Source organism: Eumetopias jubatus, unplaced genomic scaffold (genome assembly GCF_037043125.1).
Source record: "Eumetopias jubatus isolate StellerSeaLion01/CBP00866 unplaced genomic scaffold, mEumJub1_p1.0 scaffold_15, whole genome shotgun sequence".
In the NCBI taxonomy this organism is placed as follows: domain Eukaryota; kingdom Metazoa; phylum Chordata; class Mammalia; order Carnivora; family Otariidae; genus Eumetopias; species Eumetopias jubatus.
The window spans coordinates 44820666-44831952 of record NW_028274821.1 but is presented as its reverse complement, the minus strand read 5'-3'; positions in this window follow the sequence as shown (position 1 = coordinate 44831952).

Sequence of the window (11287 nt, the reverse complement as noted above, 5' to 3'; positions counted from 1 at the left end):
GAGCCTGACCTGGGGCTTGATCTCACAACCCTGAAATCGTGACCTGAGCCAAAATCAAGAGTCGGATGCTCAAATGACTGAGCCACCCGGAAGGGATCTTTAAATTTTTCAGTTCTTCCTTAGAAATAGTTACTCACATTAAGACTAGCTTCTCTTCATTGTAGAAAAAGATCCCTTGGGCTTTTTCAAGGGAAAAGGTATTTTCATCTCGTGATTTGGTAACGTGCAGTCACATCTGTTGTGTTTGTTTTACTATAATCTCTCAAATGGTGGTATTTAGGGAGACTTTGCCTCTCGGTTACCAAGCTCTTGAGGATTCCGCAGCATCTGACTCGAGGCTAGCATGGGGCCCTTTTCCAGACTCCTGGGCCTGCTGCCGTTCTCACTAAGGTCTTGCTCTGGGGGCACCTCCTGGGGACCTGCCCAGATGGCCCTCAGTTGCTTTCTAGCATCTCCCTGGCTTTTATTTTCCATTACTCCATCCAAGCAGATCCTCTCCTGAGCGGTAGGGACTTCAAAGCCCTGCCCTGTTCTTCCACACGTCCCGTCTTACATGTCTCCTCCTGTACCCCACACGCCCTTTGGACGACATCAGCAAACAGCGCACATACAAGTCTTGCCCTTGTGGGGCTTACAGTCCTAGTGGAGTAGACAAACACTCCTTGATAATAAACAATGAATAATGATACATAATAATGTATGATGTATACCAGAAGTGAGATAACCAACACGTAATAAGTGAAAAGCATAGTAAGTAACTTGTGTGGTAGGTGACAAGGTGACAGGCACCATGGGAAAAGGAGAACGGGTCGAGGTGGAGAGACCCAGGAGTTCCGGGAGGCCCAGGTGTATGTAATGGGATGGTCGGGGTGGGCCTCATGGAGAAGGTGAGATTTGAGAGTCTCGAAGGAGGAGATGACGGCAGGGAACACCCAGAGCGAAGGCCCTGAGGTGGCCATGTTTCTGTGAGGGCTGTAGAGACCATGGCCCGGAATTTGGCTTTTACTCTGGGGGGGGTTGCCTACATGAAGCTTGCAACTGAGAAGTGCCCAGATCTGGTATATGCTACGACCATCCCTGTGGTCACCCAGGCCGCTGTGAGGGGGCTGTGGGGGGCCTGGCAGGAGACTTACCGCCTAGAATGTGAGGCAGCTCACACTTGGCTGTAGAAGGGGGAGGATGGGAAAAGCGTCACATCCTGGGTGTGTCCTGAAGGCGGGCTGCAGGGAGTTGTTGACTGGAGGTGGGGTGAGAAGAAGTGGGAGTCGAGTGTGACTCCAGAAGCTTGGGTGGCAGAGACGAGGAGGACTGAGTTTGAGGCGGCCTGGGGGGACATCTGAAGGCTGGATGGCCAGCAGGCTGCTGCTGAGAGGCGGCGTGTAGCAGGGTCTCTGAGGAGACTCTGCACTGAGGCCGGCCTGGCCATCCCACGTACTGCCCTGTCCCCGAGTGGTCCCTGGGAAGGGGTGCCCAGAGCATCCTGGGATTTCTAGAAACTTTTCCTCTTTCTCTTTCCCCTTTCTGCGCTGGGACCCATAGGGAGAAAAGGGTCTTCTCTGAAGTACATGAAGATGGATTTCCTGAAGTCAGGGTTACCAGGCGCCAGGGTTAGATAAGTCACTGTCATTGTGCTGAGTGCCTTGAGGCAGGAGGAGGAGGAGGGCAGGGGTCCGCCTGGAGGGCAAGCATGGCTTCCTTGAGACTGACCTGCTTCTCCTTCCTTCCCTCCCTCCCCTGTCCGCTCTTCCCCAGTCTTTCCAGCCACAGTCATCCAGGTCTTGTCCCTCAGGATCTCTCTGTCGTTTTGTCACATCATGCAGTTTTTTTCCTGGTCACTTTCTTGTTTATTCCTATCCGCCATCATCATTTCAGCAGAACAAAAGATGAGTGGATATTGTATATATCTTTTCAAATAAGTGTTTTTGTTTTCTTTGGGTAAATGCCCAGTAGTGGAATTACTGAATCATATGGTAGTTATTTCTTTAATTTTTTGAGGAGCCTCCATACTGTTTCCACAGTGGTTGCACTAATTTGCAATGCATGAGGGTTCTCTTTTCTCCACATCCTCGCCAACACTTGTTATTTCTTGTCTTTTTTTTTTTTTTTTTTTTTGGAAAGATTTTATTTGAGAGGGAGAGTGCACAAGCAGGGAGGAGGGGCAGAGGGAGAGGGAGAAGCAGACTCCCCGCTGAGCAGGGAGCCTGACGTGGGGCTCAATCCCCAGACCCTGAGATCATGACCTGAGCCAGAGGTAGATGCTTAACCGACTAAGCCACCCAGGTGCCCCTATTTCTTGTCTTTTTAATACTGGCCAGTGTGACAGGTATGAGGTGATCTCTCATTGTGGTTTTTGATGTGCATTTCCCCAATGACTAGTAATGTTGAGCATCTTCTCATGTGTCTGTTGGCCATTGGGAGGTCTTCTTTGGAAAAATGTCTATTCAGGGCCTCTGCCCATTTTTTAATCAGATTTTTTTTGTGGGTGTTACAAATTTTTTTTTTATTTAGGAAGTTAACCTCTTATTGGATATAATTTGCAAATATCTTCTCTCATTCACTACATTGCCTTTTTGTTTTGTTGATGGGTTCCTTTTGCTGTGCAAAAGCTTTTTATTTTGGCCCCAAGAGTTTGATTTTGTTTTTGTTTCCTTTGCCTGAGGAGACATGTCCATAAATATGTTGCTAAACCCAAGAGATTACCGCTTATGTTTTCTTTTAGGAGTTTTATGGTTTCAGGTCTCAAATTTAGGTCTTTAATCCATTTTGATTTATTTGTGGGTGGTACAAGAAAGTGGCTCAGTTTCATTTTGCTTGTAGCTATTCAGTTGTTCCAGCACCATTTACTGAAAAGACCATCTTTTCTCCATTGTATATTCTTGCCTCCTTTGTCATACATTAATTGACCATATATGCACCCCTATGTTTATTGTAGCGTTATTTACAGTAATCAAGATATGGAAGCAACCCAAGTGTCCATTGATGAATGAATAAAGATGTGGTGTATATATGTGTGTGTGTACACACACACACACACACACACACACACACACACACTGGGTGAATATTATTCAGCCATAAAAAAGAATGAGATCTTGTCATTTGTGACAACATGGATGGACCTAGAAGATATTATGCTAAGAGAAATAAGTCAGAGAAAACCAAATACCATATGATTTCACTCATATGTGGAGTCTAAAAAACAAAATAACCCAACAGACAGACTCTTAAATGCAGAGAAAAACTGGTGGTTGCCAGAGGGGAGGTGGGTGGAGGGATGGGCAAAATAAAGGCAATTAAGAGGTACAAATTACAATGCTCACAGAGATGTGAACAGCCTATAGTCAGTGATATTGTGATAACATTGTACGGTGACAGATGGTGACTGCATGTATCATGGTGAGCGTTGAGTAATATATAGAATTGTTGAATCGCTATGTTGTACCTTTGAAACTAATAAAACATTACGTGTCAATTATACCTTAGTAATAAAAAAGCAGAGGGGATATTGTAAATAATTGTAATTTTATTCTATTTTTCCACCACAAGTCCAAACCTGGCCCTGCAATAAGTAGATATGTGTCATGAGGGAAGAAAAGAGGGCTAGAGGTGGGGAAGAGAGCTTTGTGAACCCAGGATTCCCTGCCTTTGACATTGACTTGGGTCTCAGGCTGTATCCATGTCTGTGGGCTGTCAAAGGGCTGAGAGGCCCAGCTGTCCAGCTTTGCTGCAGGGCAGCGGGGGAAAAAGTTGTAAAATGCAGCAATCTTGAGGACGCGTTATGGAACAAACATTTTATAGCCTCCATATTTGTCTGTTCTGGGTCCCAAGAAAGACCTCACAAGGGGAGAGTACATGGTGGTGGGTATGGTGCTTGGCATTCCATGGCTTCTGGGAAGGTAAGAAGGGGAAAGGGAACGGATCATGGAGCTTTCAAGGAACTGAGGCCAGTAGCCCAGAGACAGTGCCCAGAGATGAGGTCGCAGGGCACCTCAGGACATTTTAAGGAGTCCATTCCTTATCCTGACAACCGTGGGAAGGTGTGGAACGTTTTAAAACAGAGGACTGGTATAACCCAAACCATCTTTTGAGATCTCTTTGTGAATGGATTTAAGCCATTTTGGCTTATCACCGATTTCTGGGTCCTCTTGGTAATACGGGTAGCTCCATGGAGGGAGGCTGGAGCTCTGTGTCTCCACCTATGCAACCTTGCCCCCTAAGGTGGTGTGTTTCACTGAACATAATCCCAGCCCAAATTGTGGCACAGGCATAAATACTAGAAAACTGGCCCAACACAGTCCTATAACCTGCCCTTTGAACTCAAATAAGTCCTATTGTCCAATCCTAGGCACTGTGACAGTTACTCCAGGGGGAGTGCTCCTACAGTAAGATCAACCAAAAACGTCTCTAGTCAAATCAAGCAAACTAAGCAGGGTTGTGATGGGGGTGGGGGGGGCACAGAACCAAAGGCAACTCTAGACTTGGGGCTCCAGGCTGTTGGATTCGCTGGATTCTTAGACTGTTTGTACAGGGGCACTGGTGCTGGGTACCCTTTCCAGACCTTTAGAACTGCTCATTTCACTGGTATGTAATTAATGAACTTTGTTGTAATGAACAAACCCTCTGTTGCAGACTTAGATAACAGTATTTGAAGGCTTGCAATGGTCACTTTTGGAGGGTGGATTTATTTTTAAAAATATTTTTTATTGTTATGTTAATCACCATACATTACATCATTAGTTCTTGATGTAGTGTTCCATGATTCATTGTTTGTGCATAACACCCAGTGCTCCACGCAGAACGTGCCCTCTTTAACACCCATCACCAGGCTAACCCATCCCCCACCCCCCTCCCCTCTAGAACCCTCAGTTTGTTTCTCAGAGTCCATCATCTCTCATGGTTCGTCTCCCCCTCCGACTTACTCCCCTTCGTTCTTCCCCTCCTGCTATCTTCTTCTTCTTCTTTTTTTTCTTAACATATGTTGCATTATTTGTTTCAGAGGTACAGGTCTGTGATTCAACAGTCTTACACAATTCACAGCGCTCACCATAGCACATACCCTCCCCAGTGTCTATCACCCAGCCACCCCATCCCTCCCACCCCCCACCACTCCAGCAACCCTCAGTTTGTTTCCTGAGATTAAGAATTCCTCATATCAGTGAGGTCATGTGATACATGTCTTTCTCTGATTGACTTATTTCGCTCAGCATAACATACTTTTGGAGGGTGGACTTATGATTGGGTAATTAAATGTGAGCTAGCCCCCCTGAGGTAAGGGGGGCTAAATTAGATTTAGGCTAATTTTACACATCTGCATCAGTTTACACGATGTATTTGCAGGCAATATAACACTAGTTCTAGCTGCCGTGCGGGGAGTTGGATTGGAGGAGAGAGTAGGAGAGAGTAGATTTATTCAGTCAGGATACCTTTGCAAAGTCCCACTGAGAGAGGATGAGGAATAAAAGGAGTGATCCCTGGGTGTTGAGTGTGGAAAGAACCAAATGCGGAAGAAGACGGCGCTGGAGATGTCCCCCAGACTTGGGACTGCACCGAGTAGGGCATGTTGGCATTTGGGGTGAGATATGTCTGCTTTCCTGGCTGGACCCTGAGCTCCCTGAAAGCAGGGACTTGGCTTTCTCCCCCATGTCCCCAGGGCCCAGCCTGGGCCTGGCACAGAGTTGGTGCTTGGCAAGAGTTTGTCAGACTCTGAAGGAAGGAGAAGGTAAGTGATAGGAAGAGAAGTCAGGGAGGAGATGAGGTGAGAGTGGATAAAGCCTTATCTGGCCGTGGGGGGGTGGCGGTGAGGAGGGCGGGAGGTAGAGTGAGGTCCGCTAGGACCAGATGAGGACTTGCTTGTTTTCCATCTCAGCAAGACCTTGGTGCAGAGGCTAGACCTTCACACTGCAGACGGAGTGGAGGATTCACATCATGGGGGGGGCTTGCTCTCAAGTGGTTACCGTGAGTATCTCCATTCTAATAGGAAGGGCCTGTGCAGGTGAAGAAACTCAGCTCAGGAGTGACTGGCCCACCGATCCGGCGCCTGCTCCGGCCCTGGCCCTGTGACATGCTGAGCTCCAGCTCTAGGACAGAACTGCCTAGATGACTAACCAAACAACTTTGTCATCCTTCAGCGACCTCAGCTAAGTCATTTCCTGGCCCCTTCAGTGTTATTTAAAGAAATGATGGTGCGGACTGGGGAGCAGAAAATCAAGCCCATGACACATTTCATCACCATGCTCCTCGCCTTGACCATTAAATATTTCCTAGAGTTGCTCACCTGGTAACCAAGTTGTTCACAGCTTGTCTTCTTTCCTTTATGGGATTTGTAACAAGGTCAACCCTGGCCGCCATCCCAAAGACCCCGAGGAGGGCTGTTTATGTCATCTTGGAAAAGGAGGCAGGTTTCCCAGGCATGCTTTCTGGTCTGGATGCTGACCGTGCAATCTCTCAGGCCCTCCTAAGCATTCTGCTTAAACAAACATTATTTATGTTCAGCAGGAGAATCATTCCCCACTGTCTGCTTTCTCTTCACTCACATAAAACTGCACATTTAATTTCTGTTTACACATATATAAACCATATCTTTAGGAGCAGCCTGGGAAATCCTTGGTCGAAGATGGATTTTTGCCTTTGGAAAACACAGAGGTGAGTGACATCTGTGTATTGTGTTATCACAAGCGTGACACATGGGGTTGATTGGGACCAGGTGCTTCACAGAACCCATCTGAGTGAAGCTGTAAACCTCTAGTTGACAGGCAAGGTGACAGCCCAGTCTGGCGACCAAAAGCTTGAGTACCGTCTCTGCCTCCCTGGTTAGAGGTAGCAACCACGAGTGGAAAACCTTGGGGTGCTATGAATAAGAAGCTGAGGTTCAACCAAAGATAATAATCTCTGATCAGCTCATCCAAATTTGACTTCTAAAAGCATCTCCCAGTGGACAGCACGGGTGCGCAGGGACAGACGATAATTTGGTTTATCTTAGTCTTACAGAATGGGTAGATTCATTGGGCATTCAACTCTGTACTGATGAAAGCTTGTGTCCACACCAGTACTTTCCTCCTTGGCAGTATGTGACACGGGTAGATAACCTTCCCTTATTTAACTCACAGTCAAGTGTATTCTGAGTCTGAATCCTGAAATCTTTTAAGTCATGGCTGGCTCACTGAACAAAATGAGGGACAGAGAGACAAAACCAAGGGGATATCACCTTATTTTGTTTCCTAATTTATCCTTCCTTGGGGAATTCACCCAACAGGTCAGCTTTCGTTGGGTTATTTCCAAGAGCTTCACCCTTCTCTTCACCCCACAATTCCCTTACCCTTTGTGGATGAATTTACCTGTTTTGGGGAGGCCCACAAATAGATTATTGAGCTCTAACTTGTGTCACTTTACCTGAGAACCATTAATAAAATCGGATTGTTTTCTTTGGATTTATTGGCAGGAGGAGGTGAGGTGAGGAAGTCTGCCGCTCGGTAAGTGAGATATACTTACTTTTAGCTCCTACATTACATGTATGTTTGCTCTTGAATGAACATTTCTCTGTTATTTTTAGTAAATCAAAGGAAACGGCAGCTACTTGTACATCTGGGTATTTTGAATTGAAACCAGACTGTACCTTGCGAATACAGGACAACATCTGTTCTGGGAAGTGTTTCTGAAAGCGTGTGAATATTTTGATGAGTCTTTGAGTTGGTTACCTGGGCTGTTCTGTTATTTTCCAAAATATAGATTTCGGTTCACTAAGGCCACTCTTATGGATGCTATTGTGTAGTATTGAACTGTGCTGGAATGACTGATGTCCTTCCTAGTAAAAAATGGAAACATGGGGATAGTCTTTCAAAGCTGACGATGGGAATATGAAAGAGCACAAATGTCGTCAAGCTCTGCCCCTCATCCCCCTTCTTCAAGGTAGCTTGGATGGTAGGAATGGTTAACATCCATGGATACTTCAGTGATGTGCCAGGCAATCACAGATTTCCTTACTGTGAATTAACTAGTGTTCTTACAAAAACCCTATCCTGTGAGGTAGCCTCTTTTTAAAGGTGAGGAAACCGAGGCATAGATGAGCTTTGGTGATTATTGATCATTCTGGTCTGGATGAGCCCCAGATTTCCTGGGCTCACCTTGTCAAAGGCCTGGAAACTCCAGAGGCCAAGCAGGGGACTCTGGTATGAGGAGTTCCAATGCTGGGACTGGCCTATGGTTAAGAGTCCAAACTTTTACACTGTGGTTGGTGGCATCCTTCTAGGAATCTCTCTTTTCTCCCTGCTGAGCTCTGTGATTTTGGCTGGAAAATTTTCCATATGCCCTGTTTGAGCCCTTCCCACCATTTGAAACTTCCTGGGTTTTTGCTCTGGCATCTCTGACTCATTCTGGCCCCCGCCCCCTCATCCTCCCCTGGGGTCTCTGTAGGATATTATTTGGTTGCTGGTATGTGAGTATTTATAGTTCTAGCATTGGCTTTTTCTTTAAAGCAAAACCTAAAACTCCTTAGGAAATAATTGGAACTTCAGGAAGAGCTTTCTGGTTTATTTTTACACTGCTTAATAGACTGTGATGTGCTCACGAGTTGCTGGAAGACAGACTGGAGTTGGGCTTTGAGGCTGGGGGTCCTCTCAGGCGCCTCCTACCAAGGTCTTTGTGTGGACATCCTCTAGGGCTGGGGACCTGCCGCCCTTCCACTGGAGCCAGTTGATTAAACAAACAAACAAACAAACAAAAACTCCACAATACGCTTTTTTTCTGCACTTCTTACCGTAGCCTTATTTCTATTAAAATGCTTTAAAAAACCAGGAACTTGGGGCCCTGGAATGCCATCAGAATTGATTGCAGGGGATGAGAAAGTGACAACTCCAGTAAAATGTCCCATTGTCCTCAAGCAGTAGGGAAGAATGGTGCCCATGAAGGTGGCCAGGCGTGGTCCGCTCCTACTCATGGGAGCTGGAGCCAGCAGAGTGGGTGAAAAAAAGGCTCTGGCTAAAAAGCCGGGCTTCTAGGAGTTTGATCCCTGTTCCACAGGCTGGTTGACCCTGGGCTTCTCTGGGCCTCTGTCTACCCATATCCAAATGGCGATAATCCTAGGGCTCATGTGAGGATGACATGTAGTAATGATCTATAAATATGAGCTCCTACTAATGGTGTTCATCCAAAATTTCAGCTCACAGCTACTTTATATTGTGCATGCCCCTGTTGGCAGGGAGCCCGGCCTGGAGGGAGGGTACCTCTGCACCCAAGTCTGCATCTGCCCCCAGAGATGCTGAGTCTTCTTTCTGAAGGTCCTGTGGCTCCCATCTTCCCACCATGCAGGGCTGTAAATGAGATGATTGTCAAGGGCAGTCCTAAGCCTGAGTATGTGCACGTCCACAGACAGAGCTCCTTTGGGTCGATTTACAGAGCTGGCCCTTCAGGCACGGGTCCCCAGCTTCCCAGGCAGAGCAGAAAAGTGCAATTCTTCCATGTCAGCTGAGCACATGTGAGTGGCTGGGAACCACCCTCACCCCCTTGCGCAGAACAAGACGGGAAGGCTGGGCTTCACAGAGACTCGGACGACCAGTTTTAAAATAAATAAGCTGTATTATCTGTACAAAAAATATAAATACAGTTTTGTGTTTTAGAGGAGGAAGTGCCTCCTTCCACATTATTCAGCCGCTCTAATCATCTTGTGCTGCTGTTGAGTCACGATTCACAGAACAAACAGTAAATGTACATTCATTTCATGCAAGGAGCATGCTACCTCTTACCCCAAACCTAGGTCCTCCAGGCTCGCTCTGAAACCCACTCCAACTGCTGCAGCCTGACACGAGGCAGAGCGGGAGGACACCTGCTATTTAGGAAACATAAATATTGGCCACTGGTTTTCCATAGCTATTGAACTAGAAATAACCAACCACGTTAGTTCGTAGTACGGAATCGGTCTTCTTCATTCCATGCATAACTATTGCTTCTTACTGCCCTGTCATCCCATGTTAGCTTTACAACGTATTCTGTACACAGTGAATGGATCTGGAGTTAAACATCAGGTTCTATTAAAAATAGGAACAATACAATAATTACCACTGAGTAGTTACAGGAACACAACCGCAGGAAGTTAATCAAAAGTCCCCCAAATATTTTGTTTTCCGATGACAATGTACAATTATTAATATTGCACTTTTTTATTATACAAGAAATCCTAATAAATATTCACAAAAGATATACAGACATAGAAAACATTCTCTTTTATTTTAAATAAACATGACACTGATTTTTAGTAACGTGATTTCTTAGAGCCTATTGTGCTGAGGAAGAAAGAGACCCACCTTAATTGTTCATAGCTCCCCGGGGGAGACACAGCTTAATAGTGTCTTCCCCGCCCCCCGCCCCATCTCTGAGTTCCAGGTGCCCGGGTATCAGGGGTGGCCCTGGGGCTGAGTGGCATTTTGTGAGTCCGTGTGTGGGAGGTGGGGGGGGCGGGCAGTTGATCCAAGGGGTGAGTGACGGTGGCCAACAGGGGGGAGGTGGCCAAAACCACTCACCCAAAGCCCCTCTGTTGAAAGAGCAATTTGCCAGATAGTCCCAGAGTTTCAGGTTTGCCACTAGACAGGGCCCCGGCCATTTTACTGTAGCTGACGGGCACTTCTGGAAGGGCGTGTGCTGCCTTGCTCACCGAATTCCTAAAACGGGTGGTATTCATTCTCGTAAGGTTCGTAGTATTTCATTGTGTGGGGGGAACGGGTTGAAAAGCCTTTGAGGACCCTCCTGCAAGCTGTCGTTACGCTACAGCTTTGCCACTGCACCCCGCCACCCTGCCCTAAGTTGCTGTGCGAACAGGAGGGCAGCTCTTGTGCCCCTGGAATGGCCCGCACAAGCCGGTGTCGGGCCCCTTGTCCCTTTGTCTGGCCAGCTCCGGAAGTGGCTCCTGTGACCTGATGGATCCTCTCTGGCACACTGACCCCAATCCCTGGCCCTTAAGTGGAGCAGCATCGGCCATCGAGGCAGAAAGCCCACGCTATTCACGCTCCAAATGCCCCTGGTCCCCATCAGCAGTTAATCCTGGGTTGGGGTGGGGGTGGTGCAGAGCTCGTGACTTAGGGAGAGATGCCAGGGGTGGCCGATGTCTCACTAGCTTTGCTAGGGGTGTACAGGCAGAATGTTCACCGAGACGGCATGGGGAATGCAGACTCCCCCCACCCCCAACCCCAAGGGGAGGGTATGTCTTCTACCCCGCAGCATGGGCCCCCAGGGCCTGTGCCCTCTAGGAGGGCAGCAGAATTTGGAGTGTCCCTTCCCGGAGCCTCGGGCCTGCTCGCTC